At 35.1% G+C, this 9,260-nt stretch overlaps 2 long non-coding RNA genes across 2 annotated transcripts; one reads left to right on the forward strand and one right to left on the reverse strand.

Annotated features, from left to right (window-relative positions):
- Positions 1–2,099: 2,099 nt before the first annotated feature.
- Positions 2,100–2,383, reverse strand: LOC116929777. Its single transcript, XR_004398053.2, has 2 exons — positions 2,217–2,383; positions 2,100–2,149 (listed from the first exon to the last, which is right to left on the reverse strand). It is a non-coding gene; the product is annotated as an uncharacterized LOC116929777 (long non-coding RNA).
- A 201-nt stretch (positions 2,384–2,584) lies between these two features.
- Positions 2,585–8,898, forward strand: LOC116929773. The gene is made up of 3 exons (XR_004398047.2): positions 2,585–2,657; positions 6,204–8,519; positions 8,582–8,898. It is a non-coding gene; the product is annotated as an uncharacterized LOC116929773 (long non-coding RNA).
- Positions 8,899–9,260: the final 362 nt, after the last annotated feature.

A 9,260-nucleotide genomic window follows, 5' to 3' on the forward strand; every position in this document is an offset into this window, starting at 1 on the left:
GGCTTATTGCTCGAAAAGGGCAACTCAATCCGTGACAAGTTACTTGAGAAATTTGAGCAGATGTAACTAGTATTTCTAAATTACTAGCCTACTGACCATGTAATTACTTTAGATTCGGTGTTCTTTTCACTAAAGATGGCTATATATTGGCATTAGTCTCCCATCTTAAATTCAAGTTTGCCTGGATATCATCTAAAGATGATAAAGAACACGCACACAGTAGATTAGATTCTATACTTAATAGTTTTTATAAACAAGTAGTCCCTTGTGTCTCGTCGTCCACAACTAACGACCCCTAGCTTTACTAACAACAACACCTCCTCATCTAAAGATGAGATAGATTATATTTATCTGACAAAGAAACTAGTTTTTCAATGTTAGATAGACATCCATCAATTAAATCTGTTTATTTTTAAAATACAACACTGCTGTACCTCCCAACAGTGCTCATCCGAATAAGTGAAAAATTTATTCCAACAAGAATAAGAATACTATTGAAATGTTTCAAATAAAGAATAAAAATAATGAATAAAAACTCAAGTGAAATGAATAAAGAATAGAAATAAAATTTATCTTATATTTTTATTTGAATATTTTTTCGAAAAAATTTAAGTATTTTAAAACTTTCAGGTACTTTTACATTATTTCATTCTTTATTCGAATTTTTTGTTAAATGTTAAATTTTCAAATAAAAAATAAAAATAGAATAAAGCTACAAATTATTCGAAAATAAAGAATAAGATTTAATAAAATAATAAAAAGTTTTATTTGATTTGATTTTGACTTGATTTTTTAAAAACTTCTATTAAAATTGTTGATTTTTTATTTGATTTTTAGCGATTTTAAGAAAATGATTTGATTTGGTTTTTAAATCTTTTTCGGTTATTTTTTGTTCGCTTGGTTAAGCTTGAGTTTTTGAATACTTCGCCGTCTGGAGGACGGGAGAAGACTCTCCCCGCTTAACACCTTTCCAACCAAGGCCTACTTCAACTTTAAGGCCTGTAAACTCGAATACCTCCTATGGCGGTGACGCGTTACCTGGCAATAACTAATCAGAGAAAAAATAAGGGTTACGACGATACCATCTGGTACTCGCTACTTCTACTGCTTCGGAAACCTAAATACAAGATTAAGCAAAAAACAGGGTTTCCTTGTACTTCTTAATTAAGAGTATCTTAAAATCCTTAACTTTTAGTAAAAAATTCAAGTAAGTGTAAAAAATCACCTCCCTCAAAAAATCATCTCCAAAAAATAAATTTAAGTAAAGTTAGGTTATAAATTTAATAGTTGTTTTGAAATAAGAAACACCTCTACTAGATTCACCCATTGAAAAAGGTAATTAAGTGAAAATAACTTTAAGTTTAGTTAAGTAGTATATTTAATATTTGTTTTTGAATCAGAAAAACCCTAACTAGATATCTATGCCAATCAAAAATCAAATGTAATACTTATAATTAAAAAAATATATATATAAATTTTTATTTTAGAAAAAAGATCATACATTTTCCATGGAATCTCCGAAACTTATTGATTCAACATTAATTTGAAACGAAACCCCTTTTCCAAACTCTACGTTTTCCCCAACGGAAAATTATTAAGTAAAAATATATATAAGTAATGTAAATTATGTTTCAAATTGTTTGGTTTTTTTATTTAACTATACTTTCCGAATTAAATACCTATATCTATTAAGTTATACATCCATAATTGACGAAACTCCAATTCCAAATCCTATTTTTTTCCATATGATTAATTCAAATTATTTCATATAACATAAGTAAAGTAAAATAAAGTAAATTTTTCTTACAAGTACTCTTCAAACATTTCGCTTCTGTTTCTTCTGTAATGGAATCTTCGGAATACAATTTAGCAGCATACTTCATAAACAACTTAAAACCATCCTCCCCCTTCCATTTAGTACGCAACATAAAAGTAGCTAAGTAACCTGCAAACATTTTTGTGCACCGATTTGTGTTAGGCAGACTTTTTTTAGCTAAATTTCATAATCCTGAAAAAAAAATTAAGTAATTAAGTATAAACATTAAGTAAAATTATTTTACACTCTATTTGGTTGGTATGGGCTCCAATTTCAGGATCTTTAAAATTCAAACTATGGTTCATCTTTAAGTGAATATAGTCATTATGTTCCCTAATATATATAATTTAAAAAACTTTATTTAACTAATTACAAAAAATATACTTATATGTATACATACTCTATCTTATCATAGGCTTTCCAACAATCAGATATTATTATTGATCCAGGTAAAATCCATTCTTTTATTAATTCGAGCAATGTATTTGCGGATCTATCAGAAACTACAACTAGAAAACATTTTGCAGATACCCTTTCCACTGCACCAAACCCCCAAAAAACCCCCAAACCAAACCCACCAAAGTTTCCTAAATGATTAATTTTACAACTACAAGAACAAGAAGAAAATTTGTCATTAACATGATAATAAAACTGTTATTTTTTTAACATTATTGGAAGCGGGACATTCAGCCATCTAGCGGTAAACATGACAACTACATCCTAATATGAATGGAGGATGCTGTTTAGCCTCACCTGCCTCTCTCTCGACGTAGCGTCTAGCTGTCTAGACGTAACCACGTTGAAAGTGATTCGCCTCTTCTGTACTAACTGCAATATTTAGGTAAATGTCGAGGGGTTTATCACTTATTCATTAATTGTATGTAACGTCCATGTACACAAATACAGACCTCTGTGTGAGGAATCAGAAACCCCAAGTAATATTGTCATATTCACTCTAACAAACATACTACTTTTTTCTTTTTAACAACTCAATTGCCATGTTGCTGTTAAACTGGCACACTTTTCATTTCAAAAACTTGATTTTCTTTTGATTTATCTTTATTCATGTGTTTATGTAACTATAACAAGTGTTAAAGTTTTTTGGAGGGGTTTTTCAACGAGGCAATAATTACGAGCACCAGATGGTGTCGTCGTAGCCCTTGTTTTTTTGTCTGATTGGCTCTTACTAGGGAACGCCTACCCGCCATAAGAGGTAGATGAGTTTACAGGCCTTAAGCATTAAGTAGACCTTGCTCCAACAAATCTCTCGAGAAATCTGTCACAAATTCGTCTGCTTGTCTGTTGGAAACTATGAAATCGATAAAAAACTTTAAAGGAATATTAAAATCGATAGTAATTCTAATTCCTCCTATTGGTATCGCTAGATGGCGTTGTTGTTGCTGCAGCACAATAAAATTTATAGAATACTAGAAAAATAGAGATTAATTTGGCGTTCCATAGGTTTGACGAGAAAACCAATAAGGGTGCGTTTTATCGTCAACTTGTAGTTGAGCTGCTCAACTTTTTGGTTGACCATAAAACGGTTTTTACGTTGGTTGAGTAGAACTTTTTAGTTGAACTACGCAGTTAACCATAAAACGAAAATCGATCTCAACATGTGGAAAGCTCCTCCTCCTTTCCCATCCCTTTCAGAAATGCTAATTGTAAATTTGATAGAAATAAAAAAAAATGGTTGTTGTAGGAAATAACCGGTGTCTGTAAATTTTTCTAAAATATTGATAATAGTATTACGTAGTCAATTGAAATTTGCTAAAATTTTGTTATATATTGATTAGTGTGGAGTAGCAGACGTAAAACGTCAACATAAAAAATTTGTAACAACAAAATGCAGATGTCACAATTTCTTCAATGTCTATTCAGTAGTTATTTACTTATCTCTAATCTCAAATTTCTGGAATGGTAATAAATGTTAATGTAGGAATTATTACAAAGTTTAACATATTTTTATTTTATATTTTTTTATATATTTTTATTTTTTTATTTAATATTTTACCTCTTGGCCTTAAAACACCATCACACTTTATATTCATTGTGATAGAAAAAAAAATTACAAATGTGTACCACGACCCACGTGCCACGTCCCTAACTCCCTATCTAAAGAAAGCCGTCTGCTGTGATTGCTTGAACAAAAAAAAGGTTGCCAGATTAAAGAAAATAAGAATTGTTATAAAGTGGGTGGGTCAACCAACTTGAATTTAGTTCAACCACAGTCTGGACTGTGGTTGAACTTTTGTGGTTGAGCTCGCAAAATAAGGTCGATCACAACCTTGGTTGAACTTTTTGTTAACCATAAAACGGAAATAAAGCTCAACTGTGACGAATTGGTTAACGAAAAAATACTGATTGAGCTCAATTTAGGTTCGCGTTGAGCTAAAAAGTTGACGATAAAACGCACCCTAACTTAAGCGAAATCAATGTTCAATTTTGATAATATTAATATATTTATTTTCCTCCAAGGCTATCGGGAATCGGGAACTTTGCGAACACGGAGAGCCGTTGAGTATATATTTGTCGTACAAATGTACGTAAATACACAAATACATATGCGCATGTAATACAAAGAAGATGAAAATGGTCGTAGGGGAGAGTGGGGCTAGTTGGCAGGAGGGCAAGTTTGCAATTCCTAATTTAGAAGAATTGTGTGAAAGAGGTTTTATTGAAATAATTCATAGTCAAAGATGTTTATTGTGCGCACATTTGTGCAAAGTTTTATAAATTTATCCCAAATAGTTTAGGAAATAGAAAATAACGAAATTTTTTGCGTCAAATCCACAATAGTTGCGTGCTTGGTATTCATCAATTTTATCTTTTCTTGGTATGCATATAATTTTTAAAAAATATTAGTTTTATAGAAAATTGTGTCCTCTATTGAACTGTAACAATGGATTTGTTTTAATCAATTATAAAGGAGTAATAAAAATTTGTATTTGAATAAACCCCGGGTTGGGGCAAGTTGATACATTGCAAGATGGGGCATGTCGGCATAGGCATTATACATGCATATGTATAGTACATGGCCTGTCCAAATGTCAGGGAATTGTAAGTCGAATTTTTGCTAGATATGACTTATGGTGAACAGTGGTATGCATTAGAGGCCAAAATTTGGCACATTTTAGGTGTTTCACTTTATACGATGTTCACCTGTGAAATGTTTGCCTGAATTATGTACATTATTTTTTATTTTTTGCATTTAAGGCTATTTAATCTTTATGTAAGTTATCACAACTTATTTCTGAGTTTCCCACTCTAAAATAACTATAGGATTTTTGTTTATTGTAATTTTATTCTAGTTTGTTTACAACATCAACATTTCACTGAAATCCGTATTTGAAATACATGGGGCCAACTTACCCTACTACCACTGCCAACTTACCCCGTTAGTGGGGCATGTAGGCAAATTTTTTTTAGCTTTTTGAACGTTGATTTCGATATGAATTCTTCAACGTAGATCAAATTAAAAAATAGCACGAGAAAGCTGGTTATCTGAGCTTTCTTTTACAATTTTTTGAGTGTCAAAATATGAAAAATTAAAGAAACCAGAGAAGAAATTAAAAAAATTGTACCAACTAGCCCCACCCTCCCCTATATTATATTCCTAAAAAGAGATAAGTGTAAGTGTAAGAAGTTTGGTTTGCGCTCAAAAGATTGTGTTTATCGATTTAAAAGCCAATTCAAAAGTTGATGTGGATTCTGAAAACAACCACTGTACTTCTTTGAGGCAACTTTGGGAAAGGAAGAGTTTTGAGAAGTTGGAATTGGACGATTTGGAGAGTGAGTACTGTGAAGCGGTAGGCCACAGTTAGGTTCAAGTCGCGGTCATTTGAATAACTTGGAAAGCAAGTTTCCGCAAACAACCAGCCCCACCTTAAAAAAGAAAAAGAAAGAAGAAACAATAAGTCCAATGATGAACTTAATTCTTTCATTCAGAGCCTTTTCTCGGCCATTCAGCCATCCATCATGAAACAAACAACGGCTTTGTGGAACCTCTGAATTTTTTCTTCTTGATAGAACGGAGGGGAAATGGTGGATCGCCGTTGGTGTCTAAAAACCCTTCTTTTTTCCAGCTCTATGTACCAATGTAATGTGATCCATTTTCTGTTCTCACCAAAGCCAAAGCGCTATGAATAGCGGCAATGTCGGCAGTGACAGCAACAACCGTTCGAAACAATCAGCTGTTTGTTTGAGCTGTTATGCATCTGTGATGGAGTTGTACGAAACAGAAACTCTTGGACCAAGAGAGTGCCACTGCATGTCTAGAGATCAAAGGTTCTTTGGTTTGGAATGCTGCCGTTCAGTCCCTTCGTCCCTTCAAATCGTTTCCATATGTGCCGACTTGTTCATTCTCGTTTTCTTCTTTCTTCTGTAGGCCTTCGACGCGCAAGACTCACCGAAATTTCCTGACGGGAGCTGTTGACTGTTTGGTAAAAAGCAGCAGCAGCTACGACCATAAGTCACCACCAGTCAACCTACCAGTGCGTAGCCGACATTGAGCAATCATCAGGCAAGTGCTTCTAAACAATCCGAAGACAAAGGTCGCAGTGCGGCGTGCCAGAGTATAGACAGTTCTCGCTAAATCCACAACTCCCAGTCTGGTTTCCCTTTTCTTTTTTGTTTTACTATGTAAGTAACGCATCCTATTCGATACTCCCTGTTCGCTTAGAATAACTTAAAGTGCAAGATAAATAGTATAGCAGAACTGGCCCTTGGTCACGTTTGGGTCTGAATGAAACAAGACACAGCTCGAATTGTTTCCTCAAAATTATGAAACTGTCAGAGAGTCAGTTTTACTCTCTTTCGCGGAGGGGGTCTGGAAGAGGTCGTGGCCTTTTCTAAGTCTCCACCTGTTCCCTGGTTGGGTCGAAACCGGAAAGCATTTCTCTTGGTCGTGCGCAGCATTCTCAGCACACACATCTAGAATGGCTGGAACAATTTTCTTGAAATACGTTACAGTTTTAAACAGCAATGGGTATTGAAGCTGGCAATCGGAGAACCAGTAATGATGTAAGCGTAGCAAAATCATGTCCATTCAGTTCTTTCTTTCATCGCCTTACCTTTTACTAGTCACAACCTTTGTTCACATAAAACTCGGAGTGCCTGGCTAGGCAGAAGGCGCGGAAGGAAAGAGAGAAGCAATTAAGCAAAAAAGAATGGCACGGCGATTTCAACAAATTAAATCATTTTGATAAATTTAATGGAAATAAGCCAATTAAATAAGTTGTAAAAAAAAAGTTAAATGTGCAACGGCGTACAACTGTCTGCAATATGCATATACCCAGAAAACCAATGGCGTGAGCACACATTCTAATGCAAAACGTGAATCTTTTGTACAAAACGCGTAAAAATATAAAAAGTTACAGAAAACCAAAAACAAAAACAAAGATCGTAAATTACGGTCTTCTTCACCTATATTTTATGAGCTCTCTAGTTTCTTTATTCTCTAAAGCGGCAGCCAAACCTGTAAAAAGAAAAGGGTTGGCATTGGCAATGAGAAAAATGATTTAAAACGACTTGAGGTATTCATCATCCGATCCCCATTTTTAAGTCGTCTGCAAAACCAGTCGCTTTTTACTTGACGTGTCCTTTGCTTGAGTTAGATTTATTCATTGGTCGGATAAAGTCAGAAACTAAAAAAAAAAGAAAAATTCATCGTATGTTTTTTGTTGAAATCCATAACCGTAGTCGCCATGTCACTCTGCTTTGGCAACTTCACGTCTCACCTTGTTCTTCACTTGTTTTCGGTCAATCCATCACGCACGAGCAAGTACAATCTGTAACAGATCATAGCCTTTGGGTTTGAAATGAACTATTTGTATACACGAGACGTATGCAAAACGTCAACCGAAAAAAAAAAAATAATAATCGTGAAGGACAGCATATGAACTGCATGATAACTGCGTGAGATCTGTCTTTTTCTTGCATCACCAACTTTTGCCTCGGCTTTGCTTCGTCAAGAAATCAGTCGAATAAAAGGTGTGTCGTCTACTATTTCTCACCAGTAGTTGTTTCTTTACCACCCAGATGGTCGGCAACAGGAACAGATTTGAAGAGGGGGTTAGAGAAAATAAAACTTGAGCAGCCATTGACAGCTACAGACTTGCATGGCTGCGTGTGTGTTCTATCTCTAGTGGACTTGTTTTCTTCCTTCGTTTTCTATTACTAAAAACTAGCGAGACAGAAACCAAAAGAGAGAGAGAGAGAGATAGAAAGATAGATAGTAAAAAATAAAAAAAATAAAATAAATAAGGAATCGATTTGTTAACTGCCAGGATCACAGCTGTATAATATACACACAGCATCGGTCTCCTCTCCACGCTCCTTCGCTTGACAGACTTGAACGCACATCTTCGTTGTCGTGTCGTCCTCGTCTAATTGATGTCGATTTTCATTTTTGAACCCCCCCTAGAAGAGAGTCAAAAAGACGAATGATTTTAAGCGACTCCTCCCCAAGTTCACAACCAAACTTTGTATGCGAGTCTTCAAACAATCAAAGAGAAGAAAACCCCCTTCGAAATGTTTTCTGAAATGGAACCACTTGACCCGCGTCAGACTCTCTGCTGAAACTCCTTCCAACAAGTTGCATACTAAAGCACTCATGTCGATCCTCAAGAACACGTACTTGTCCAGCACATCTCCACCCGAAACTTGGACAATGTTAGAGCGGGCAGCACAAACCAACAAACTGGTAAATATAGTAACCATAACAATCGTTCGTATCTCATCTAAACATTCGAAATCGCATCCAAGTTCGTAGTTTCCTCATCTTCACGGTGGGAAGGACAACGTAGACAGTCGACGACACGGGCCAACACGGATATGGCAGCGCTCACCGCTGTCGACCGATCCATCACTTCAATCGCACTGTATTTCCAGCAGCTATGGAAAACTAGTCGAACATTGAAATGCAATATAAACACACAGTGGTGATGAAATGGAGAGAAGAAAATGCTGAAAATGGAAATTCATCTGTTTTCAGTCACCTCCCTCTTTTTTTCCCCCTTTTTTAAGTTCATATTCCATCCTCTTTTTTTTTATGGTATAAAATATAGCAAATATCAGCTGTTGCTTTATGACTTTGACTAATGAGTCTATCGCCCGGCGTCGCCACCGCGAGTCATTAACAGTTGGCACACACATCGAAGATTGGAAAAAGCCAAAAGAAAATGAAACACCCAAAAAAATAAAAAGAAAAGAAAAGAAAAAAAATGTAGGAGGGATGGAATACTTGTCACCGTTCCATCAAATGGTTGATTGTTCCTCGCACCGTCAGCACACTTATCGCCCTATCGGATAACCTTTCCGCTAGATAGGCACTGAAGCCGGACGAACACAAAACTAAAAGATGGAACTGACACTTTGCTGCTAGACTGGCCAGTTGAATGCTAAATTTTTTTTTTTTTTCTTTTTACGGGAGGACTAAGAGAAA

Source organism: Daphnia magna, linkage group LG8, assembly GCF_020631705.1.
Source record: "Daphnia magna isolate NIES linkage group LG8, ASM2063170v1.1, whole genome shotgun sequence".
Taxonomy (NCBI): Eukaryota; Metazoa; Arthropoda; class Branchiopoda; order Diplostraca; family Daphniidae; genus Daphnia; species Daphnia magna.